The following is a 27,966-nucleotide window of genomic DNA, read 5'->3' on the forward strand; positions in this document are numbered from 1 at the left end:
GGTGGTAATTACAAGGAAACCAATTAGAAGATTAACAAATCCAAAACGGTTTAATGTCATCTAAGTTACTATTTAAAAGTCAGAATTTTAAACTGAGAAGATAAGAATCTTGGAAATCCTCTAGCCAAATCTTCCCTGGGGCCCAGAACTATAAAGTGATTTGCCCAAGGTCACACAAAAACTTTGAGAGTTTCTAGACAGTTCCAGGTGATATTTGAGCTCTTATATTTTTAAACAGTTTAACCAAAATGAATTTTTAGGTTGTTATATTCATTGTTCCATGCTTATTAAGAGCAATGCATTTTTTTACATTTTTTGTAAAGACTATTTATTTTAGAGAGAGAGAGCACACACACAAGTTGGGGGAGGGGCAGAGGAAGAAAATCCTCAAGCAGACTCCCCGCTCAGTGTGGAGCCCAACACCGGGCTCAATCTCAGGACCCTGAGATCATGACCTGAGCCAGAACGAAGAGTCAGATGATGCTGAACCAACTGCATCAGCCAGGCATTCCAAGAGAAGTGCATTTTAAAGAGCATTTTACGTATCCCATCTCATTATTTCCTGTCAACAACCCAATGAGGTTGGAACTACTATGTTCCCATTTAGGAGGTGAGAAAAGTGAGGCTCTGAGAGCTCAGTAAATTTGGTTCAAAGCAACAGAACTGTGGCAGAGTCGGGCTTCAAATCCAGTCTGACACCACAGCTGGTGTTCTGTGTGTGATCTTTTCTTTCATTCTCAACCTTTGCAAAGATCAGTTATTAAAGATACAAGAGTAACTAACCATTCTGGTATATCACAAGAAAACTTAGGGTGGTCCTGGGTGGAACCTTCCTGACACATTATCACTGAGCCCAAAATGCAACTCTCAGAAAGGTTGATGGGCACTCTTCCCATGTTGACTCAAGTTCTGAGCTACTGGTTTCCACAGAGCTTCAGTAAAGCCATTTGAAAACATATCAGGGCTCCAGAACAAAGACACTGCCCTCCCCAGGCATATGATGATACATCATGTTTCTACAAACATTGTTAGAAAGGAAACTCAGGACAATGAGCACCTGCGGTGGAGTAAAATTTGTCCCAGGATTAAAATCAGAAGGTCTGAGTCCATAGAGAACACAGTGCTAGACTCCTAACCTCACCTGTAAAGTAAGACAAGGCTTTCAAAGGATAAAATGAAATCATTTGGATAGACTTTGAAAAGTTATTAAAATAAATCATAAACAAATATTTATAGACTACATTACCCTATTAAAAATAATATAGAATAGAAGAACCTACTGTGTGCAAAGTTTAAAAGATAATCCCTGCCTTTAAGGTGTTGATAAGCTCAGTGGTAAAACAAATGTGAGTAGATAGAGAAAGAAAATTGGACATCTGGCTTTCTTTCCCTATTATCATCAGGTTACAAGTACTGTTGGTGTATTTGTGATAATGTATGTATTTTGCCTTTTGAAATTTTTTCTTAGGATAAAGTTCTTAATTTAAAATTACATCAGGTATTTCACTAGTTTAAGGTATGGGTCTGGCTATCTACTGCTGTAACATTAAATCATCCCAAAACTAAGTGGCTTAAATTTATAACAACCACTTTTTCATTAGTTTTCACAGTTCTGGGAGTTGACTGGGCTCTGCCAGCCAGTTCTGCCTCTGGGTCTCTCTTGTGTCTGGTGCTGGAATCATTTCAAAATCTTCATCACTCACAAGCCTGATGAATCCACAGTTGATGCTGACTATGACCTCAGACCTCCGCTAGAACTCTTGTCCACGACACATCGCCTCTCCATATGGCTTCCCATGGGAGCTCCCTGCTTCCTCATGGCATGGTGCCTGGATTCCAAGAGCAAGCACCCCAAGAAGTACCTGCAGGAGCCCTATCACTTTGTATGGCCTAGCATCAGAGTTCTCATAGAATGACTTTGGTTGTAGTCACAGCTCCCCAGATGCAAGGGTAGTAAACATCATCCCTTCTTCCTAATAGGAGGAGTGTCAATGCCATATTGAAAGAAGAATGTGCTAATGGGAGAGCACATTGCAGCCATCTTAGAAAATACAATCTGCCACAGGGCACAGTAAGCAGAGTTCAAAAGTCTATTACACCATGATGAAAATTTGTTAGATACATGTGCATAGGAGCAAAAGGAATATACAAAAAAGGAAATCACTATCAGATTAGGGTATTGGGGTAAAAGAATCATCTCATTCTTCCAAATGTATGTGTCTGCTACACTTTTTTTCTTTCAAAATGCTCACTCATGATACCAGATCATCTGTGTTCTACAGCATAGCCAGGCCAAAGAACACAGGGGAGGTAAAAGGGGACATAAACTCTCAAGGTGGTTTAGGGCCTTTGGAAGGTGGAAGATTAAAGGGTTGAGCTTTTGTTCTTTAGGTGATGGAAGGCCAAATACATAACTGAAAAGGTTAGTCTGTGTAAGGAAGTGTTTTTAGGAGGACACTTCTTCAACTGCCTGGGGAACCAACAAAGACAGTGGCTCAGACTCCAGTGTGACGGAGCAGTTGTGGAGTGTGAGGGCCTCCAGAAGGGTGGAGGCAAGAGGAAAGGAAAGGAAGTAGAAGAGTCAAAGATGGTCCACAGAAAGAAGGAATGGAATTTGGAAACTGGAGAATTGTGTAAAGAGATGGAGATGAGGACAATGCAGAGTTTGCGTCGGAGTAACAGGGAGATTCTAGGAGTCACTCACAGAAATGGGAAGGTTGGGGAGGGGGCAGGAAGCAGGTTTCAAGAGAAAAGATGGGAAATTTGGCTTTTTCATTGTTGTTGTTTTTCAATACAGCCCTTTACTCATGATTTTGGAGGAAACAGGCGTAGATATATGTTTACTAACCCACATTCATCTTGCTCAAGACATCAGCTCTTCATTTTCAAGGCTGTCATGCCCCCACCACCTCCGTGCCTTCCTCTCTCGCCCAACATTTTCTTATATATTCTCTGTTGAATACTTTCTACTTGTTTTTCATGTCTCAGCTTAAAAATCCTTTTCTTGGGGAAGTCTTCCTTTGCTCTGAGGCTAAGTTAGATTCTCCTGCTCCACACACGCACAGCATGCTGCAGGGCTCCTTCATACTTAGCAAACCTGTGATTATTGAAGTATTTGTAAAAAGAATGCTTGTGCCAGTATTCCTCACTAGAATGTGAGCTCCCCTGGGGAGAAGCTGCATCCAGCATATCTCGCTTGGGATCCCTAGTGCCACCCACTTCACCGGGCACACGGTTGGCACTCAGTAGCTGTTACCTGAGGCCAGAAGGCCAGCTCTGCCTTCTGAATTCCTTGGGCTAGCTCTTACCAACTTCAATACCTTCAGGGAAAGGAGGTCAAAGTAAAGGGGGCCAAGTGGGGACGACTGTGGTAAATTACACTGTGAGCCCAGTGAAAGAATTAAAATTCCCCCTTAAAAACAACACAGCAACAAAACAAAAAATAACACCATGTTCTGAATAAACTGTCTCTTCAGTTGCCTCCAGCACACTGGCAATCCTCCAATGCGGATACAATTTGTGTGCTTCCAGATAGAATTGCCCCCTATAGTAGGAAAGAGTCCATTGCAAAACATTCACAACCAACAGGTAATCTTCCAGAGGGTGCTCACACCTTCATTACCACTGTCCTAATATGAATTCTGAACATCAGCAAGGATGCTATTTAAATCCTGTTCCCACATATCATCTACCACCACTCTCTACAAGCCTCCCCCATCTGTGGACCATAGGACCTACAGAGAAATTTAGGCATCATCCATTCCAATCCAATCATTTTACAAATGGGGCAAATGACTTATCTGACAGGTCATACAATCAGTTATTAGAGCTATGCAGATACAGGATAAGAACCCTAACTCATCTAAGTGCTATTCCATGTTTCTTCCCCGTCACCACAGACATCTGACACAAAGCTCAAGGTGACTTTTAGAACCAAAACAGTGTGAAAATATTAGACACAGAAATAATTTCCACCATGTATCTATTTTAATAAAAAATATGAATATGAATAAACATTCTCACACATTGCTTTTCTTTAATTCTGGGCATGACCCAGACTGGGATCTGAAATTGATCCCTTGCTAATGAGAGACAACTAAAAGGCAAAGATTTAATGATAGAAATTGTTTATAGTTGGCCATAAATAATGCAGTAATGGAATATTTATTGATCCCAAGTTCAGTAGCTCAAATGAATGATAGGCTAGGAAATGCCTGCCACTTTCTGAAGTCTGACACACAAGCACCATCCACCCTATTAACAGAATGTGCTAAAGCACAGAGCCAAAAATTGACTGAGCTATCTGGACACTCCAGGCTGACTCATTTGCAAGATGGTTCTTTTCTTAGATTCCCAGGATAGAAAAGACATAATATTAGTTTTTGTACATTGAAAAAAAAAATGATGTAACTTTGTTTCCTGTTAGTGCTGTCAAGCTGAGGAAAACAGAGAGGTGTCAGAATGTCCTGAAGTTCAAGTTCATTTCATGGCCCATCTCTCCCCCCGAGCACTAGGACTCCTCCTCTGAAGACCCTCAGAATCCCAGTGCTTTGTTTGCATTTTAATTTCCTCAGAGCTCTAGAAAAGACCTAGAACTATAGCTGTGAAACCTTATGCCTCCCCCACATCTCTCTTGCATAAGTGCCAAACAGAAACCACCTTGCTGCCTCCATTTAATCACAGGATGACAATATTTCAACACAACAGAGGGGCTCTTTGTGCTTTCTCTTTTACTGCACTTTTATGGGGAGCAATATATTTTCTTCCTTTCCTCCCCTGATACTGTAACAATCTTTCCTAAATTAAATATGTAACAAATTTCTCATACAACTTTATTCCCAGGCGCTTTTTAAACCATCATTAAATATCTTCATGCTGTTTGACAGTTAGTCCTCATCACTGTATTACCACAGAGACTTCCTGGTATAAACGGAGGTTGACAGTGTACAGAGAAAAAGCACACAGGAGCCACGGGGTTGGCGAGATGCTCCCATGGTAGACAGGGACAGGCAGAGTCTGGTGGGTATGGGGTGACAGCTAGGGACTCAGAGAGGCACACACTTGAGAAGAAGAGTTCATCCTATTTACCTTTGCATATTCAGTATGCAGTATGTGTTGTTCCAGGCACAGCAAGGTTCTGTGGAGATATTTGGTGGAAACAAAAGGCGAAGAGAAAGGATGTAGGAGAGAGGGTAGAAGAGAAAAGCGGAGGGGAGGGGAAGAGGCTAAAGACTGTGAGATGCTTGGTGCAGAAAGAAGACAGGAGGAATGCATCACACCAGAGGGAGACATAGAGAGGTCTTCATTGATTTGATCCAAGCCAAGATGTGCATAATGATGGCAGTGTTTCCTCAAGGACTATGCCTCCAGAAGAGAATGACAGTCTGCACAGCCCAGTTAGCTGTGGCCCCAGGAGCATTGTGACAGGCAGAAAGGGGGGCTCCAGGGGCAGTGCACAGGGCTTAACCACACTGCCAAAGAAAAGGGGCTCACTGGACTGGGGGAATAGGTACTGTAGGGAAGACCAGACCAAAAGTCAGGCTACCCTGGAAGAACTTACATAGGTCAAGAAAGAAAAAAAAAAAAATCCCGCTTAACTTTTCTAATAGTTGCAATTATCTAGATTTATTGATCACATCACTGAGCTTACCTGAAAGAAAAGGAAATAAACTGGGATTAGATGCTGGCTATAGTCACAGCTGCTGGGAGTCAGCTTTAATTTGCAACCATTTTCTCTGACACATATTCTTTGTGGTGTTAAGCAAAAACTGGTAAGACTCCTAAGTGCCTAATTCACGTGACTTTTGCAGATACGTGAACCTCACCTAATGCAATGTTAAAAAAAAATTACCTGAACACTTATGCTATACTTAGGTCCCTTAGGTAACAAAACTGTGTAGGGTAGTGCTGTTCTGGCACTTTTCCCTTTCGGTGTCAATACAAATATGCAGGTAGATGCAAAAGCAATCACAGAAAATGGAAGGAATGTTTTGATGAATTTTTAGTGAATAATCTAATGCAGCCAATACTTCTTAGCAATCATGTATACTGCCACCACAGGCTTATTTCCTGTGTTAGACTTCCCAACAGGTTCTGAAATCATACACTGTAAATGGTAACCGTCTGTTTGTAATAGAATGAACCATCACCTGTGGAGTGCTCTCAGCTATTTGTGGGGTTTAAGGAAGCAGCTCAGAATGGAGAAAATATCTTACTAGAAGTCAAAAGAGCTGGTTCTGCTTCAAGCTTTCCCATTAACTAGGAACAATGATCTTGGACGAATCCTTTCATCTGGCCAGGCCTTGGTTTTCTTATCTGTGAAATGAAAGAGCTGGACCAGATCTTCAAGAATTCTTCCAAATCCGGCATCCTTAGATCCAGACACAAAATAAGGAGTGACATTAAAACCCACAACCAAAATCCCAAGAAATACAGAAAAGGGATCATCTCTGTAAGGTCTCTATCCCTCTGCCTTGGTATTCATGACATTGACCAAAATGATGATAGTAATCATGGGTTCTGATAATTATGTAACATAGGTGCTAAGGCAGACAGCCTTTGACATGGAAAAACAGAGAGCAGAATGGTAATGCATGTGAACAAGAGACTGACAATACTCTGATCTTTACCCATTCTGTTCTGCCTGAACCATATTCACTGGGGTGAGGAAGCAGAAGGGTGAAAGGGACATGAAAAACACAGACAACAAAAAGTAGAGCAGAGCCAAGGCTTGATTTTTCTGCTTTAGCTTCAGCTGTCATTTTTAAAATAATTTTAGACTTCCAGTAGAGTTGCAAAATGAGTACAGAGTTCCCTTGAACCCTTCACCCAGCTTTCCCTGATGTTAAGATCTTGCATAACTATAGTATAACTCTGAAAACTAAGACATTGACATCGGTACAATAATATTTACTAACCCATAAATTGTACTCATACTCTAGCTTTTTGACTAATGTTCTTTCTGTTCCAAGATTCAAACCAAAGGCCTGAGTTTAACTGGGGCAATTTAAGACTGTCTTTGCATGTAACAGAGCAAATGGAGTTCTTACGTCTTGGGATCCTCTATAAATTAAGCTCCTGACAGCCCAAGAAAAGACTTTGTCAGTCTTATTTATCTCTGTAGTCTCAAGCCTGAGAATTGTACCTGAGACATAGAAGCTCAAACATGTGTTGAATGAATGGATGGATGGATGGCTAAGAGGTCAGCTAGATCACCTCACCTTCATTTTTCTAGAACAAAAGCCTATGTGACCAGGCTCAAAGGATTCTTCTAAATATTTCATTTTCCTTAGTTCTTGAATTCTCTTGGTTAATCTAAGATTTTCATATGGTACAATTTACTGGAATTAGATTTGAGCTATTAAGAACTATTAAGGATTCTAGAGACACAGATGACAATTCCACTACCTCCTGCCTCAACCCACAGTTAGGCTATATAAACTCATCTGTGTTCCCTTGAGCATGTTTCCTCACTATATGTACTATACCATCCTGCAGTCTAGAATAAACTTCTGAGGATTTTTTTCATCTCATTACACCAAGTCCTTGACAGATGTTAGGTACTTAGTAAACACTTATTGAATAAATGCCTGGTAACCCTTCTTAAGTATGCCAAGATTACCTATATACCAACATGAAACACATAAAATTCTTTAAATTAGCATTGTTGATGCTTAATAATTAACAAACTAAGCAAAACTGTTTGGCAAAATATATTGTCGAATTCCCATTCTCTGCCTGAAAAGAAAACTGAATTTCAGGCCCACGTACTCCAGCAAAACCTTAAGAGAAAGTTCATTCTATAACCAACTACCAGATCTCTGACCTTCCTTTTCCCTTCAAGGCATATTTTTGACTTACAACAAGTACATTTCTGTTCTTTGCATGTTTGGTAGATCTGTCCACCAAACAGAGCCAGAGCTGGTTTATTTCAACTGTGGCCTCAGCGTACTCAAACCCCTGCCACACTCTATATGCTACTCAATAAAAAACTGTCCTTGGTGTAATCAAAAAAGAGCAGAGACTATGAAAGTCATTCACTGCATGCTTCCAGTGCTTTATGACTACCTCTTCAAACCATCATTCACTCTTGCACACAGTGACTCATGCAAACTCACATCCTTCTCTATGACAGGTACCAACATCCTTTTGACTTGACCCCCTGGGAGGCAGGGCCTCATTGTGGGAATGAAGGTGTTCAAAGTGTTTTAGATCAGGCAACTGGTGGACAGGCCAGAGCTCTGAGCAATCAAAGATAATTCACTCACACATACAAGTATATTCATACTATAAGCAAATCTGTCTACAAACTAAAAACAAACCACATCATTACAGAGGAACAGAGCTAAGAAGACCCTTGGAAAAGATAAGATGGTGTCCTCGAGAGGTATAGTGGTTCACCTAAGACTACACTATTCGAAGCCCAGTTGGCAGTTTAAATATTTCAGGATGTAACTTGTTGGATTGATTCTTCTAAAATCACCGTTTCAAAACTAGATGCCAAAGGTAGCAACAGCAGGTGTCGCAAATCAGCCCATATTGTTCCCTTGCTTGAAACTTTTAATGGATTGTGATTATGCTCAGGGCCAAGCCATGGGCATGACTGGCAAGGGCTGTGGTGCTCTGGACCCTGCTCGAGCTCCTGCCTCATCTCTCAACTCCCTCGTACCACGCAGGCTCCCGCCCCACTACCCTGCTTGCAGTGGTTCTGTAATATCTAGTCCATATCCCACGTTACCTTTGGCGCCTGCCCTCTGTACTCGCATCTTACGCTAAGATTCCTTGTATTAGACTGCTTAGCTCAGGGTTGAAATTAGCCTGTTTACTCCACAAAATAATAAATAACTTGAGAGCAACAATCATGTCTCTATCATACCTTTTGTTATTCCCAAGACCTTGTACAGTGCCTGGTGCATTACAAGCAGTAAAGAAATATTTATTCAATGAACGAACACATCTAAAGAAGGACATTGACATTCTTGTTAGTTCTATGCAAATAATAACTAAATATCTCATTATTTCCATTTTCCCCCAGGAAAATAATACTATATAAGTCTAAAACCAAACCATATGATATTTTATAAGGATGGGTTTGCTATAAATAGAAGATCAGTTATTATCATTATAATTATTCCCAAGCACCATGCTATATTTGTGCCCTTTAATCAATTAGGTTATAAAAAACTTTATCTACCCACTCTATTCCCTGTGAAATGATATTCAGATGCAATTTCAACACGCTGGGTCCTTAGAGCTCTGATCCACTAATTCTGGATTTGCAGTCATTTCCATTATAGTTAAAGGATGAGGGATTTCAGTTCCTAGCCCCTGGGCGCTGGTGCCCAGACATTGTGCCATTGGAGCCCATAAACCTTTTTGCTAACTCTCAGCATAAGCAGCCTGTGCTGCCCAGTACATGCATTCTTTCTGGCATAAAGTCTCCCATATAAAATGCTTTATAGAGCAGTGGCATTTTAAACATATAAAAGAGTTAAACTTTTATTCTCATAATATTCCAGAGATTTTCTGAGGGGACCCCGTGACAATAAAGCTGTCTTTCCTACAAGTATTTACATTTCCTGTCTTCTTTTGCAAATGAATAAAGGATTGCATTTGGATCCCTGCCAAAATAAGCCTTAATTGATTTTTTCAGGTGTTTCCTACTGCCATGGTAACCATAATCAAATATCTCTTCATGAATAGCCTTGTCAATTGCAATATAATATTCTTGCTGAATACGGTCTCCAGTTCTCTTTCTGCCAAGCTCTCTGGAGCTTTCTCTTTCTTGACCTAACATTTTCTTCAGGTTCCTAGGCCCCATGGAAATAATATATTTAAATAGCATGCATGTTTTTTAAAAATGAGAATCTCCTATGAGTTCCATCATTAATGACACATACACAAAAGATAACAACAGATCATGCTTTCAAGGGTAATAGATATTTTAATACTGGCATGATTTGTCAAATATCTATAATCCCTCTTAAATCACCTTTGAAGGTATTGTTTCATTTTTTTTCTTTTTCTTGCCCAAGAAAAATGATTATTCATCTTAAGAGAGAACATCTTGTCAAGTGTTGCAGTTCAACAAAATAAGGAAAACATCTCTGCCAAAATGCAGCAAATGTGATTACACAAGGCCAAGGAGAAGCCCATAATTAGATCATTACCATGGAAACAACCTAATTACATGTGTAAAGCAGTGAGGGCTGAGTTGCAGATCTGAATATGTTAATACCATTGTCTATGTTATAATATTTCTGCTACTTAGCCTTCCCCAAATATAATCATATAAGCCATATAGATAAATCCCAACTCAATTTAAATCAATGAAAAAATACTGTGCAGTTATGTGAATGAAGTTCAGGGATACTCACTCTCTTTATTATAAACATACACCTATACTCTTAAATGAGAAAAAGTGTTGTGTGTATTCATAATAAATATACATTAGCAAGTAAATAGCTGAATGGCCATAAATATACAATCTGGAATTTCACACTGTACAAAAATTATCTATAAGGGCAAAAGTTAGGGCAAGGTCATTAATTTTTTTTAACAATATATTGTTTATTTATACTAAGGGATAATTTTATATAGTCTATTCTTAGTTATTTAGAGGCCAGTTGTCTTTTAAGGTCTCATTGGATCGCTGATGTCCAAAATGTGAGTGTCCGTGTATTGTTCACCACAGTCAAAGACATAAGCCACAAGCCGGGGTGGGGGGCGGGGGGGGAGTGGAGGGACTACCTGGAACAACTGTGTTACTTTCAGGGCCTGTTCACTTTTTTTAAAATTACCAAATCTAAATACCTGTTCCTAACGGCTTTTAACACTATTTGCAAAACGTTCTTGTGTTTGAATTTCTTCAACATCTCCCATTTTCTCTCCTTGCTTTTCCCAACTGGCTCCTTCTCTTTCAGTCATCTCAGACTCAGACTCTGGCTGTCACTCCCACTGTGGAATTACAAGCAGGGCTTTGGTGAAGTGATTCTCACCCTCCCATGCTCTGCCATTTGAAAAACACTTTCCCCAGCAGCCCCAGATATCAGCTAGGCCCTGACCTCCCTACTTCTCCTGGCAAGACATGGCTTCCAGAGGTGAGGATGGCCAGAGAGGAGATACTGTTATGTGCCTCACACCCTGCGCCGTCCACCCCCCACACCTGGGAACTGAGTGGGAGAAGTGGCCGGTCCGTGAGCAGGTCAAGGATCCTGGCCCCAAATAACAATGTTTTTCTTTGACAGAGAGGCCAAGACACATGAGCAGATAACTCTCTGGAGACAGAGAACAGAGGCCCACCATCACAAATATAGGATCTGAAGGAGAAAGAGATCCTGTTGGAGGAAAAATAGCTGTGCTTCAAAAGTTGGGCCTTCGTTCTACCTTTGGATTGCCACCTTGTATGAATCACCTTCCTGCTGGGCCCTCTACTTTCTCCTCTCTGCAAAGAAATAAGCTGGGCTAGATGAGGCTGAGGTCTTCTACAAGCTCCAACATTCTGATTCTATGGCTGTAACATAGGCTTCCCACCTTCCCTTCTATATCCAGCCTGGGTGGTCCCACTGAGAGGATGCTGGGCTCACCCAGGCTCTTCTCCCCTTGACTAACCAGCCATCCAGCCTACAGAAGACACACACTGCTGGAAGAGAGAGAAGGGGCCTGAAATGCAGTTACGATTACCATATTTGGGCTCAAGCCAATCATATAACCTCTTTAGGCCTTAATTTTCTTTTCTGTTGAATGATGGCAGTAGGAATCTGGAGACTGTAGTGAGTGAAGGGATCTCTCCAATCCTTTCTAGCCCCGGCATATCATGAGGAAAACTAATTTTTTATATACTTCTTTCATCAGCTTCCTCCCGTACTCAAAACCCTCCACTGACTCCTCATTTTCATACATTCGAAATATAAAAGCCACTGCCTTTCTGACCACGTTTAATCCAACTACAGGTATCCTGCCCAGGCTTATTTCCTTCTAGACTCTTTTTTCCACAGTCTCCCAGCCCCAACTCTCTGGTCTTACCGGGTTTTCTCAGAGATCCACACATCCTTGACCCCAATTCTCTCTTGACCCTGATGCTGTCTTCTCATTCACAACCCTGACCCATGGCAGGCGCTCACTAAATGTGGTAGCTGGACTGTTGAACCACCATCCAAATCCTATCCCAGTTTTCAAGGAACAGATTAGGGCTTACTCTATCTGGGAGGCCTGCCCTGGTCCCTCTAAAGTACATAATCACGCGCTCCTCTAATCCACAGAATTTATGTTGTAACACACCGTTGAAGACCTACAGACATGACCTCTTAATCACTGTTAAAAGTGTGTGGAAAATTTAATCTACTCATTACAAGTAGACATTCTGAAGACTAATAGCAAGTCTTCCATTTCTTCATAATTACCATACCACCTAACCCCACACTGAATCCTTGATAGGTACTTAGGAAATATTAAATTGATAGGCTGGGAGGTGCTCCAAGAATATGTCCTCTAGCGGGGATGAATATCGTCCCAATCATACAATCTCTACTCAGCAAAATGCTCATCTTTCCAGAAGAATCTCAAATGCCCGGTAAACACGGCCTTTTCTCCAAACTGCTAGGCAGAGCTTGTCTTTTCTCTTCTTGTATATGTCTATTGGCATCTGTCATGTTGCTATCATTTGTTTATACACCTGTCTCCCCGCCTAATCAACGAATTCTTTTCCTTCAGAAAAAGAACCAAATTTCACTTCTTTTGTAATTCCATGCCCAGTATTCCTCCCATAATATAACAGATGTCCAATAGAGGGAATTTTTGCTTTGCTCTCTCTGAAAATTGTAGAACCAATTTTTGACAATTTGAGATGATGGACTAATGTGAGCCTTGATATGCAGTTTATAAATTCATGATCTAAACTGTATACAGGAACAGGGGATAGAATAATTCACAGGTTTCTGGTATCTATGCCAAGTCCTTCCCCCAGTTACCTTTAATAGTTCTGAATTGGCTATGCATTATACTGCATTCTGTGGCTTTTAAAATCCACATTCAAGAATCATTAAGTATTTAAAAACCACCATAGAAACTAGCATAGTTAATAGAAAGTACAAAGAACATACTCGTTACAGTATCTTCTCCTGGGGTGGTCCATAGATTTGTATGAGACTTAAATTGCTTCTTTTAACACCACTCATTTCTCTCTCATTATAACTATCTACCTTGAACTTAGTTTATTAATGTATTACTTATACTTTCTATCAGATGCATATTCTCTGAGAGCAGGGATGGTTTTAGATATCTGTAGCACCTAACACAATAATTTCTATGCGGCAAGGGCAGAGTAAACAGTTACTCTATGACTCTATTAATCACTATATTCCAAATTTAGGACAAATATTAAAACCAAGCAACATGGCGAAATCACTCTTACCCCAGTATCAGTAGTGATTGTTTTTTTGCTGAGCAACTAGCTTGTTTTATATCATTGATTGTATGGCATTGTATTATAGCTTTCATTTCTTCTCTTGAAGTTGTTCAGTAGACACCTTAGAATCAATTTGGTGGGCCACTCCTAGGAAGTGCATGGGACTTCAAGGTACAATTTCATGTACAAGTCTGTCTCCTTTTCCTACCTTTCTTTTCCCTTTGGCTAATTTTTTCTACTAATTTCTACTAATTTCAATTTAATATTGTCTTGTTACTTGATATGCAATTTTGTAAGCTGTCAAATTATTTTCAGGCCAAAAAGATATTCATGAACATAGATAAACAGATACATACATACTATAAATAAAAATGAATAAATACCAAATTGGAGATTTTCCGATTAGAATTAATTCTTGATTAAATAGCACTCCTAGCTTTGCTGTTGATAAATCTCCTGAAGTTGCTACTCACAAATCACCATTCTAACCACCTTACAGATTATTCGTAATTTTGTTCATGCTTGAGAAATACCCTTTATTTTCTCTGTAATCATCTGGCCTCATTGCTGCCCACTTCCAACTTAGCTAGTGGCTTTATGGGGGGGGGGAAAGGATGAGGAGGTGGATAATAACTGCCTTCAAGATTATTTCCGTACTTCATGAGCTGGGATGCAACCACAGCTATCACTTACAGCACTTACATGGGCTAGCATCGCACTGAGAACCTACTCTCAGCCAGTCCTCACCATTGCCCTGAGAGATGATCCTATTATTCTCATCCACTGAGACAGAGGCACTCAGAACTGCGGTAACTTGCCCAAGATCACACCTGGAGTACATGACAGAACAGGGATTGAAGCCCAGTCTGTCAAAACCCACTCTGTTCCCCAAGATGACACTCTTCCAGACACTGCCCTTCTCAGCCAAACAAAGCATTAGTACATAGTGCTTCAATATAAACTTTGTGGATTTTTTTAAATTTTATTTTATTTAAATTCAATTAACATATACTATATTATTAGTTTCAGAGGTAGACTTCAGTGATTCATCAGTTTCATATAACACCCAGTGTGTTCATTACATCACGTGCCCTCCTTAATGCCCATCCCCCAGTTACCCCATCCCCCACCCACCCCCTCCCCTCCAGCAACCCTCAGTTTGTTTCCTATGATTAAGAGTCTCTTATGGTTTGTCTCCCTTTCTGATTTCATCTTGTTTTATTTTTCCCTCCCTGCCCCTATGATCCTCTGTTTTGTTTCTTAAATTCCACATGAGTGAAATCATATAATTGTCTTTCTCTGATTGACCGATTTCACTTCGCATAATACCCTCTAGTTCCATCCACATCCTTGCAAATGGTAAGATTTCATAAACTTTGTGGACTTTTTTAAAAAAATCCAAATGCTATTTAAGTGAAAGGGATTGAGACAAGGAGGGGATTTTCTTTTACTCTTGGTCACAAAATTATTCATTGCTTCCTGCTATTATAAGTCATTTGTTGTTTCAGTCAATATTGCCTGGGGCAGGCCTGGGCATTATTTGCCATCTCTGTGTTTGAGCCCTGAAATGAGATTATTGATTTATGATCAGTGTAACTCCTGGCTGAGCCCTGGATGTTATGATATTCTAATAGAGAGTCTTGAGGAAATCAACTGCTACCCCTCCAGGCAGGATCTACATCTTGTTCATTTTTTTGTGTCACTCCAGCATCTAGCACATAATAAACACTCAATAAATATATGCTGGCTGAGTGACTGGATTCATAAATTATTCTTTGGGTATAGATTTTAAGTTTCTCATGGATGAAAACTCTGTTTAGCACCTTTTTATAGTGCTAACATTGAATAATATAGAAATGATCAAGTGAATGCACCATCCATGGTTTTAAGGTAAATGGTAAAGATCGTTCCTGCGTTGCTAAAGTCATGGGCTAGAAGACACACAAAAGTAAAACATTGCCGATAATGAAAATTTAAACCCCACGAATCCTTTTCATAAGGAACCAACTTTTGAACTTAATCACTAGTGATTTGGCTTTTTTTTTTTTTAAACTTCCTCAGCAACATAAAAGAATATTAGGCTCTCACATACTCCCCATTTTAAACCTTTTCACCTGAAACATAAAGTGAATCCTAAGCATATAGGGTCTTAAAAAAAATAAAAGACATGGTATATTTCTCCAGGACATTAGTTAAAAGATTTCTATTATTTTATGTAATTGCAAAGAGCCTGTCAGGATGCCATCCAGAGGAGGTTTCCTAACAAGAAGTATGAATGGGGTAGACAAGTCAGTCCTAGTTAGGCTGGAACTAAGATCCAGGTATATGTGGCATTTAGGTTTAGAAGAAACTCCTGTCCACTGAACTGTTCCTATCCATCTGGTGATTTATATGATGGATGAGGAATCTCCTGAACATGTCAAACTGTATGCCCAACTGCAGATCAAATGTATACAGATAGGCAGGGGGAGCTAAGGGTGGTAGAAAGCAAAGGAAGCCACAGTGTCAGGAGGATCTTATACAATTTGTGAAGGAAAATGTTTGAGAGGACTGAGAGAGGCATGACTAGCCTGCCTCAGCCATGGGCCAGAGACTGAGGAGTGAGAGGCCATCCAGATACCACACCAGTCCTAGCACTACTTGCAACAGCCCGCCCTCAGCGTTAGACCAAACTCAGCCAATGCTCCCGTGCACCCAAGAGAGGGGCCCATTGACTTGGGTGTAACAGCGAAACCAGGAAGCTATTCCCCTCTCACTTCCCAGAAGACCACCACCTTGTGGCCATGAGGATGGAGGACTTTGGGGCCAGGCAGCTGGGCAAGGATCCACTCTTCAGATGGGTAGAGGCTGGTGGAAAGAGCAGCAGGGTTTTGTGGTGAGTGGAACTTTGGACTGGATGTGTGATGCCACCTAAGTTAGTTTGTGGCCCACAGAAATACCTGGGGTGGACGTCTCAGGAATGACATGCATGTCAGAGTGAGTAGACTGGCCACTACAAAATTCTTTATCCATGTCTTTATTCACTACAAAATTCAAGGTTTTTTTTTTAAGATTTTATTTATTTATTTGAGAGAGAGAGAGAATGAGAGATAGAAAGCACGAGAGGGAAGAGGGTCAGAGGGAGAAGCAGACTCCCCACCGAGCAGGGAGCCCGATGAGGGACTCGATCCCGGCACTCCAGGATCATGACCTGAGCCGAAGGCAGTCGCTTAACCAACTGAGCCACCTAGGCGCCCTACAAAATTCAAGTTTAACTCAAAATGAGAAATCACCTATACCTGTATGCTGGAGAAACCTAAGAACATTCAGTTTACAAGTTCTTCTATAAGATAAAATAGAAACAAAATTATAAATTGCTATATATTCTTGATTGGCATCCTGCTTTATGGTTTCGCAAACCATGTCTCATTTCTTTCTTTGAACAACTCTGTGAGGAACACAGAACAGGCATCATCGCTACCTAACAGATGAGGAAAATGGCGCAGAGAAGCTAAAGGATTTGACTGTGATCACACAGCTCATGTAATTCCCAACGGCCATGGAGTTGCACCCGTCAGCAATCTCCGTGTACCGTTCATCCGCTGACCCGCAAGGTACGCGTCACTTGTTCTAGGAGTTCGTGAGTACTGATAAGTCATGATTTTAAAGTCCGGAGACCAGTCAGAGGGAAGTCAAGCCTGCCACGCCAACAGAGGTATGCAGAGACTAACTTGTCCCCACACATAGGACTCTCCCAAAGCAGTCTCTGCTGCCGTCTTTTCCTTTGCTTCCCTGATCTTCTGACTCTACTTCTCCTCCTTCTCTCTCCAGACGGGTACCAAGGCTGTCATATGGTGGCTGTGCTGGGAATGCAGTGGTTGCTGGGAGGAGAGGCACACAGAGCGGGAAGGACATGAGACAAGGCAGAGAGCAGGGTGGAAGTGGCAGAAATCCTACCTACCTCTCCTCACTCCGCGCTCTTTAAAAACATTCCCACAGTTGTTCCCTTTTTAAAATCTCATTGAACCAGAATGTGTAAATACAATTAACCAAGTGCAGTCACGTACTCACTAGATAAAGAAAACCATAGCAGCATTTTTTTTTTTTTTTAAGTCCAGAGATAATGCAACCTCTCTGCAAGGCCAGCCAAAACAAAAACCAGGGGGTGTAAGACTCCTTAAACGTCTCAGTGTGAAGTCAGTTTTTAGCATTTTCTTTTCCTTCTTCCCCATTTTCAGAACCGATTGCCCTTTCTTACATCTTCTCTGTTTCTGTGGAAGGCAGCCCACCAAAAGAAAAAAAAAAAAATACACAGGCCAGGCAGGGAGTTGTGCAGGCAGTAAGGGTCGCCGGGCCTCTGGGGCATCCCTCACAATTCGCTCTGCCACCACGGAGAGAAACACCTTCCACTTAGGCTTTTCTGTTTTAGAAAAGCAGAGGAAATGAAGGTTGCCAGGGGTAGCTAGATAGGCTTGGACAGTTTGGCTCCTAAACATGGCAGTGAGATGTTTATCGGGGTCAGGCAGAGCGCTCCTTCATTTCTAAACCAAAGGAAAAGTCCCCATCCTGGCACTCACGAGCAGGTGGAGACCGCCTGTGCCTGCTCCCATAGCGCAGGGGATGGCACCCACCAAGCGATCAAGGTCAAAGGGGCTGCTTGCCTAAGCCTGATTAAAGAGTCTGGACAAGCACGGTGAGCTTTGATTCCCAGTGAGTGAATCAGAGCCAGCCCTCACCATAGCTGTTCGACAAATTCCGTTCCTCAGAGATTTATGGAGTGCCTGCCACACGCAAGGCACTGTACCGTGAATTAAAATTTTAAAGGAATTCTCACAACCTCTATTACCTTTGATCGATAACCCCTGGGCAGGTAGAGTTACTCTTGTTATCAAATGATGAGCTGAGGCCCAAAGAGGTTCTGTGCCAGTTATGAGGTAGAGGAGTCACTGAGCCTGGCTGCCAATCACCCACTTAGGAGGTGGGCAAGTCTTTCAACCACTTGGGCTTCAGTTCTCTAACTATAAAGGGGAGGGTTGATGGGTTGGTCTCTGTCAAAGACTCCTTATAGTTTGTTTTTATCCTTTGTAGCTAACATTTGTTGAGTAGCTGTTAACATGAAGTGGGTACCCATTTTACACACAGGGATATTCTTAACATTCTGTGATTTGTTAAGGTCTCATTACTATCAAAGTAATACCATACACATATTTAATTAGATTTATATGTACATTAAATTTTACATTTAACAGATTTATATTGATTTATGCACGTAGAAGAAATAAGGGAAAAGTAATATATTCTTTCCTCCCTTCAGCTGGCATCTCTTGAAGGCAAAACTGGGTCTCATTTCACTCCTTGCTTTTAGTTTCATAGGAAGTGTGGAGTCTGAGTCAGAGTATTAAGATTTGCAGAGTCGATCTTTATTGTTGTTGTGAAGTAAAGTTAGTAGAGTAAGTTTGTTGTGCTTGGTTTTGGTTTTAATGTAAAAATTATTTGCAGAGAGAAAATACTTTTTAGTCCATCCTCAGGGTGCCTCAGAAGGTTATGCAAGCTTTCCACAACTAGGAACCTAAAAGTGTCCTTTTAAAAACCCATTGTAAACAAGTCTCATGATCTATGTATTGTTCTCAGCTGTTACTCTACATGTCTACTGTGGTTTGCATTTGTAAAGGATTTTATGATTATTTAGCTGACTCTGGTGATAACCTTCTAAATTAAAACTCAGCCTCAGTAATGGATGTTTTGACTCCAAGTCCACTAGCAGGAAATGAGTGAAGCCCTCTGGTTGGGAAAGAACATTTCTGTGTGTTTCTAGCAAGTAAACTGTCATCACATTTAATTGAGATTTGAGAAATGGGTAGCAAAACAGCAGTGAATGATGGTATTTGCAAATTAGTTGAAGCCAAGTGAATTTTTGCCTGGAGTGTTCCAACTGAAAAAATAAATATAAGGAAAATCAATGTTAGTGGAGAGAATCTTTCTCGTTTCCCTGATTTTCCATGAATTAAAATGCACGTATTTGATTTGGCTTGGAAGTCCTTGTCTTTTTTGACCCTTTAAGAGAATTTGTCAAATTGGAAATAAGATGTCGATGTAAGATAAGGAGTCGTAGAAATAACCTTTGAACTTATTGTACTGATCAAAGGAATGGCTCAACCTCTATCTTCCCCTACTCAGCCCCCAATATAGATTTTGTTCTTTTCCAGGGAATTATTTCAAATGCTTCCAAAGGGGAAGAAAAAGAGCTTTTCAGTTTTCTTCACTTTCAACTATGATATGGGCAAAATCATCAATACCCATTCGGGCCAGTAATGCACACTTATGGTTATCAATGAGCCTACCCGGAGCTCTGTTCTCAGTTCATTCTTGTGCTCTTATAAAATTTAAGTGTGTGACGTCAGTGCAAAAGTAACAAGTTTTGAGAGAATGTTAGGTAACAAAGGCTTTATTTTACACAGAATCATCTTTAATGTATACATCTAAACAATCTTAATTATAGAACAGTTCTATCTCGAGTATAACATATGTTTAAGGTAGATTTTTAGAAATGTCATGTCTCTTTTTGAGAAAACATTTCACATTTCCCAGATAACATAATAGTCTGGTTTAATAATTACTTAAAAATCAGCCAAACTCGATTTCTGTATGGCAATATGATTAAAAATCTGTCATTTCATATTTGCAAATATAGAGAGGATATACACACTTATAACACACACACACACACACACGTATATAAAGGTTAAAGTTTTCTCTGATCGTTCTATACTTCGGTAACTTTTAGTAAATACTAAGCTTCAAAAATTAGTGGGATTTTTTTCCTATGCCTAATTTGTTGACTTGAATGGTAAATAAGGAGGAAAAGAGAAGATAAGCCTTGTCATAAGTGACAACTGATCTAACATTTTTTCTTTCTTTCTTTGTTTCTAAGGTCTGTGGCTGGATTCTAGAAAGATCTACATAGTTTTATAATAAAAATTTTCACTGTGATTCTATTCAACCCTTTTCAGCTTTTACATGGGGTTTGTGTCCTTTTAAAATCAAAATATACTATCATTCAAAATTAGATTTACTTCCAATGCTGATATAAAAAGACCTCAAAATATTTAATTCAATTTTCAGCAGTGGACCTTCAAGAAACACTCCTAAGCTCATGTACCATACAGGTATGTGGACTTGTCATTTTCCCTACCTTCAGTAGAAACAGAGAAAGGAAAAAAAGGGTTTCAGGGGGAAAAATATGAAACAGAAGTCTCAATTTTACAGATCAATAATAATTATAGGCCCCTGAAAGTACTTTGTTAATGATTTAGGCTTTAAATTACCATAATTCTAACCCACTCACATGTAAGAAAAGAGAAGCAAAAGGGAAAGGAATCATAAAGATCTCTGCTTGGTATAGTCTTACTTTAAGTATTACCTCAGTTGTTTCCAATTCCTGCATGACTTCCCAGCACTTCTGCCATTACTCTTACCCTTATTCCTCCCTAATATGTTTCACATTGATTTTTTTTCTATTCTCTGCTGACTGCACAGTCTGAAAATGCTTTGACCTTAAAGTCAAGGTCAAGTTTGCATTCCTGGAGTAAACAAGAAAGAAAGATGGAGGAGAACTTGAAAGAAAACCATCTAGCCAAGAAAAACTATGGAGCAAAAATATGTCTCCTAAAAACAAAACAAAACAATACAAAACAAAAAAGCAAAACAAAAGTAAAAGAAGACAATGTCTGTCTTTTGGGATTTCTTATTCTTCGAAATTTGGCATTCAAGGTGAGGTACATTAATATGAGCTGCCAATAAAAAGAGTGAAAATTTTCCCCAAGTATTATTTGTGAAGGAACTAATCTGGAATTAACTATTCCTATCACTCTGTAGAATAGTAGATCTTGGGGCGCCTGGGTGGCTCAGTTGTTAGGCGTCTGCCTTCGGCTCAGGTCATGGTCCCAGGATCCTGGGATCGAGCCCCGCATCGGGCTCCCTGCTCGGCGGGAGGCCTGCTTCTCCCTCTCCAACTCCCCCTGCTTGTGTTCCCTCTCTCGCTGTGTCTCTCTATGTCAAACAAATAAATAAAATCTTTAAAAAAAATAGTAGATCTGATAGAAGGAAATTTCCAACCATACTATTATGCTCAGGTACTATACCGGAAAAACAAGAACTACACATTATGGCTCCAAGAAAAGTTTAAATGAGTGCTGGGGAAAAAAATATGCTTAAAAAAGCCATAAGTTTGAATAATCTTCTGGAATTGTTGCAGGTTTTATAAAAACTTCATCTCTGTCTCAAGATTTAACTACGGTAATTTGACAGTTAACTGCTTAAAAAGATAGTATTTCTTGAAACGTTCATAACTTTCCATTTATAACAAAGGCAGAAAAACAACCATACTCATAAAAACATATTTCTTCTTTTCCTATTCTAGTCTAAAGCAAAGGTTTCACACAAGTAAAGAAGGGCATTTTATTTTATTTTAATAATTTTTTATTGTTATGTTAATCACCAGTAAAGAAGGGCATTTTAAAACTTAAGTATGATGCATCTAATGTGGACATGGTGATCTAATCCAAGTTTAACTCAGTCGGGTATCTGGAAGATGTGCTTTTTTTATAAAGGTCCTCCACTGAAATACAGTATCTCCCTGGAGAGGTCTTTTAATTTAAAGTCAGTTCTACACATAAGCCTTTTCATAATCTTGTGTGTTAATTATGATGTGACATGATATGATGTCATTCAGAAAACAGTTTCAGTAATTGGTTTGCATTCACAGGGACTGCCCCATTCAGCTTAGACATATATATTCCATCATCTAGTGTGTCTTGGATCTTTGGCCATTAAAAACACGCTTTCCTGAAGATTAGAAACCTATGTGTCTTTGGTGAACAGTACTGGTGCCTATCCAGCATCCATTTCTTCTTCTTCCTTTTTTTTTTTAGCAGAAACTAATTTTGTCCAAATAACTCTCTTCCCTCTTTATAAGAGGAATTTATAAGTATCGAACCCAACTCCAGCATCAGCCCCAAAGAAATATGACTAATTCTATTTTCTTTGCCGAAAATAGACTCAGTAACAGGAATAGAAGCCAACTCTGGACAGGGAGATGTGAGGGGGGGTTTCTAGATGTGGGGTTTTCTAGAAAAGAGAAGAAGCATGAGAAGAGACTCTTTTCTTCCTCACCTAGGTAGTAGTGCCCATAAATAGATTGCTTAGAACTGACTCAGCCTTCTCAATACCAATCTGAACATGACACCAACTCAAGGAACAGCAGAGTGGAGAAAAGATAAAAACAACAAACTTAGTATCACTGAGGCACAGTGTCAACCAACTCTGAGGCCTGCCCTACGTAGGACTCAGTTACATGAGTTGATATTATTACTGTCATTTAAGAGCTTTGGCATCTGGGTTTCTATCATTTGCAGCCAATAACACACTAACCAATTTCTTTTGACTCCCTTCAATTGTCTCTACCTTCTGAGTTTAGGCATTTCAGAAGATTCCAAAGCTAACTGTTTACGTTAAAAGTTTCTGCCACAAAGATAGGGAATAAGATAATTTAACAAGACTGAAACAGTACTTTCTGGAATGTATCTTGCAGGTGTTGCTTGGCATTTCCTGGCGATGTTTCCAGCCAGTGTCAGCCTGCTGACTAAAGATGCGAAGGACAGAGCATTCAAGTGATTGCCATTTATGCACCATGAGCTCACACAGATTATAACCAGTTTGTTAAATCAGATTGATATGATGAGGAACAAACAAAATTTGAATCTGTCTTCACAACCTTTCTCAAACCTGCTGTCAAGGATTTCTTCCTCACCCCTCAGTTACACCTTGGGTAGATCCCACAAGTTTTGGCTTACTTTTGGGCACTATAGAACTTTTCAAGAACCAAAAAAGTCCACTCCAATCAAATGCCAAAACTTCAATTTCTCTTTCAATTCAAAGTTCCTCTCCTTCCCAACTCAGGTCTTTTTACAGACCTCTCTTTGTCATCAAATGGCCCTGTGTAAGAGAAGATGTTCAAAATATCAGGGGCTCACACAGCATTTCCTGATGCTTGTAAAAATTCTTTAGCCTCTCCTTTGCAAGATCCTCGATTCCTAATCCTGGAAATTTCTTAGGATCCCTTGACCTAAGCAAGCATCCTTCTCACGCAAGGTCCTGTCGAGACAACTTGTGCCATCTTGCACAGCCTCCGCCTGTCCACAAGAAAACAAACACCTCCTTCCCTGCCATGTTTTCAGACTGGAGGCACAGCTGCCCTCCTGGCCTCAGTATGTCACTTTGCACGTCTCCAGCCCTCCTCATGCCTTCTCATTTCTCCTGAAAAGAATCAGGAGTTCCTATGCTGCCCAAACTCTAGAGCTGCTGGCCAAATACTGTAGCCATTAACCACATATGGCTTTGTACTTCAAATGCGGCTAGTCCAAATAGAGATCTCAAAGATGTTGTAAAAAAAATTATAATGTGGCTCACATGATATTTCTATTGGTTGGCTCTAGAGCTCTGATAATCAAAGCATGCTCCAGACCAGCAGCGTCAACATCTAAGCAGCCTCTTAGAAATAAAGACATTAGGGCTTCCTGTATGCTTCCTCTAATGGGCGTTTTAACCAGATCTCCAGGTAAAGCTCTGATCTAGAGCAGTGCTGCTTAATCTGAGGTCTGGAAACTCCACGCTGATCCCTGAATAGTCCGTTACCAATTCCTGACAAAATAAGTACAGAAATCAAGAGTACTGTTTACAAATTTTTATAGCAATTTGACGTTCCTATACAGAATGTGTGATCAGTGAAGATTTTTAATTTCATTTTTCTAGAAATTCAGTTCTATCAAATGTTATCCAAGTCTGTGTCCATTGTGAAGCATTGCTCTAGAGGACACATTTAAAATTCTCCCAAGAAATTTCTCACATTCTGTAAGACAGCATCTACCCCGCCAGCAAACACCTCTCTTTTATCTTTTCTTGAAAGGTGTTTCTTGCAGTCTCCTTCCTTGACGTGAGGTGAGGTCACATTGCTGCTTACCCTCCCATTCCACAGTGCTCTCTGTTGCTGCAAATTTCCTTCAAGAAATTATCCTCTAATGAACCTCCAGGCTGTTAAAAGCATTCTATGAAGTGACAGTACTTGACAACTGGGCCACCTCTCAGCACATCTAATAAGGACCAAATCTAGTACATCTCTTAGAATGTGGAACAACAGTCACTACTTGCCTTCAGTTTTGGACCTTAGCCCAAATTCCAAAGCGCTAGGAAAATTCCCATCCCACATCCTATCAAAGCCAAGACTCCCAAATTCTCTGGGGAACTTATTTTGGGCTTTGGCAATCTCTATTTTCATTTTTGTTTTCTTTTCCCCTATTGAAATCTTCCAATTTCCTCATATTGGTTGAAGTAGTCATGACAATTGATCCTGTATTGAAAGTTTTAGATGGAGTAATATACAATCTTTTGAAAATATTATACCCTATGTTTCTTTTAAAATCAAAGGAAAATCTTAGAGCCATGCCCAACACATTCTATTAAGATACAGATACACTTAATTTTGTGCATATCACATGTTCTTGGCAAATAGACATTTTAAATCTTTTTTGGTCAATTTACTGTCTATAAACAGTTCGCTTAAAGAGATCTTGTGGCTTATTTTGTAAAACAAAGGCTCCTTTGTTAAATGAAGAATCATTTCCAAATTTTCCATTTTAACCACATAAAAACGTATGTCTATATACCAAGTTCATCTAAAGAAAAATGTACCTGAATTTTCATTTATATCTATTTCAATATTTTATTAATACATTTTTTAATATTTAGTGGAAACCAAATTTAAAAAAAAAACTGAAAATTCCATAATTTCCTTATGGCTTTTTTAGAGCTTTGCTTCTTGCCATGACACTTTCAATACATTCATAAGTATAAGCAATTCAATTTTTAAAAATTCAGTGGGTATTTGTAGAGTTTTTAATATGCACTATGCACTCTACTACACCCTAAAGGTACAAAAATGAATAAAATATGGTCCTTCCCTTGTGGCACTTAGAGCATAATAGATGAGATGGACTCCTACACAGACAACGTCAGGGGCCATAAGGCAGCATGATGTGTAGGGTTCTCTGGGGGGGCGGGGGAGAGAGGGGAAAGGAAACCCTTTCTGAGGAAGAAGATGCCTGAACTCAAAATAGATGGAGCCAAAATAGGTTTTTCAGGTAAAGACAAAGTTTGAAACATTCAGGGCAGAGGGTACTGCATGATCACATACACAAAACTCATGAAACAGAGCACAAAAGTTTTAGAGTTAAGTGGGATAAGCTGAGGTTGGAGAACAGACACCAGGAACTAGAGACCCCTGACTTACACCCAGGAGCATGAAAGGGACTCAACGGGTGTCACAGGCCAGGGAAGCGGCTCGAGCCCCAAACATTATAGTTTCCAGTCTCTTTTTTGGTCTCATTTTGCAATAATTTCTCTTTTGCGGGGGGAGGGAGGAAAATAAAATTTGTTTATTAAGGGTCTTAGAAGAATGAAATAAGATTATGCATATTAAAAATAAATGTTTAGCTTAGTATCTAGCACATAGTAAGGATCCAATATAAAATAACAGTATATCATTTTTAAAAAGTATCAAAACTATAGTTATTTTAATATGCTCATTAATATTCCTATTATATATCCACATATTTAATACATATATAATTTTACAAATAGTGTATGTTAGTTTTACAAATATTACTATTTGCATATAAGTATACAATAGATGGTTCTTTTCTATTTCAAATTAAATACTTTTTTAATTTAAATTCAATTAATTAACATATAATGTATTATTGGTTTCAGAGGTAGAGTTCAGTGATTCATCAGTCCTTTATAACACCCAGTGCTCATTACATCATGTGCCCTCCTTAATGCCCATCACCCAGTTTCCCCAGCCCCCACCCCCTCCCCTCCAGCAACCCTCAGTTTGTTCCCTATGATTAAGAGTTTCTTATGGTTTGTCTCCCTCTGATTTCATCTTGTTTTACTACTCAGCCATCAAAAAAAAAAAAAAGAAAGAAAGAAAGAAAGAAAGAAAGAAAGAAAGAAAGAAAGAAAGAAAGAAATCTTGCCATTTGCAATGACGTGGATGAAACTAGAGGGTATTATGCTAAGCTAAATAAGTCAATCAGAGAAAGACATGTATCATATGATCTCACTCATGTGGAATTTAAGAAACAAAACAGAGGATCATAGGGGAAGTGAGAAAAAATAAAGCAATGATTTCTGTAGAAGATCTTTCATATCAACCTTTGGTGAGTTCAAAGTCACATTTGAAAATCAGAGAGAATGACTGTGCTGGTAAAATAAGTGATAAATAAAAAATAGAAGCAGTAATATTTTCTAGCTTCATTCATTGATAATGATAATTGCTTTAACTGATTTTGGCACTTGGCATTTTTTTTTAAGATTTTATTTATATATTTGACAGAGAAAGACACAGCGAGAGAGGGAACACAAGCAGGGGGAGTGGGAGAGGGAGAAGCAGGCTCCCCAGCAGGCTCCCCGATGTGGGACTCGATCCCAAGACCCCAGGACCATGACCTGAGCCAAAGGCAGATGCTTAACGACTGAGCCACCCAGGCGCCCCAGCACTTGGCATTTTTAAAGACCCTTTCCCAAGTAGTATTTCATTTTCTAGAGCAACTTTATGACATACACAAAGTGGGCTTCATTCTTTCTCCGAGGAAATCAAAACCAGGAGGGTTAGGCAGAGCAGTTGTAACTGGCAGAGGAAGAAGTGGGGACCAGGATCGTAAGCATTGTCAAATTCTTTGCTCTTTTCCTTCACCACGAGACAGAATTTATGCTAATGAAATTCCTTGTCAAGTTTAAGAATGGTCATTGATCATGAATACTATAGGTAACATTAATCTACTGCACAGGTAATTTTTTGTAAATTTTTCTAAACTGTTTGCCAAGCTTTCTATGTAGATGGCACCATTGGCAATGACTAAATACTAATTATTGAGCACCAAGAAGTGGTTCATTTTTAATATTTTTTTCCATTGTAAGCATTTTAATCTACACATTTTCTGTAAGAACCAACATAGCTGCATCTCACAAATTTTGATGTGTGATGCTTTTCATTATCACTTAGTTTAACATATTGTCTGATTTCTCTGGTGAGTACGTCTTTGATCCATGGATTATTTGGGATTAGTTTGTTTAATTTCCAAATATATGAAAGTTTACTTGATTCCTAATTTAGTTACATTGGTCAGGGAAACATATGCTGTACACTTTTAGTCATCTGAAATTGAGATTTATATTAAGTTCCAGAAGATGATCTAGGTGCATATACCGTGAGTACTTGAAAGGAATGTGTATTCTGCAATTATTGAGTGTAGTGTTCTGCAAGTAGTCATTAGGTTCAGGTGGCTGATGATGTTCAGAACCGTATCTACATTCTTTTTTTTTTAAGATTTTATTTATTCATTTGAAACAGAGAGATACAGAGAGGGAAAGAGCATGAGCGGGGGGGGGGGGCAGAGGGAGAGGGAGAAGCAGACTCCCCAATAAGCAGGGAGCCCGATGCTGGGCTTGACGCGGGTCTCAATCCC

The sequence above is a fragment of the Eumetopias jubatus genome, unplaced genomic scaffold, assembly GCF_037043125.1.
Source record: "Eumetopias jubatus isolate StellerSeaLion01/CBP00866 unplaced genomic scaffold, mEumJub1_p1.0 scaffold_1, whole genome shotgun sequence".
In the NCBI taxonomy this organism is placed as follows: domain Eukaryota; kingdom Metazoa; phylum Chordata; class Mammalia; order Carnivora; family Otariidae; genus Eumetopias; species Eumetopias jubatus.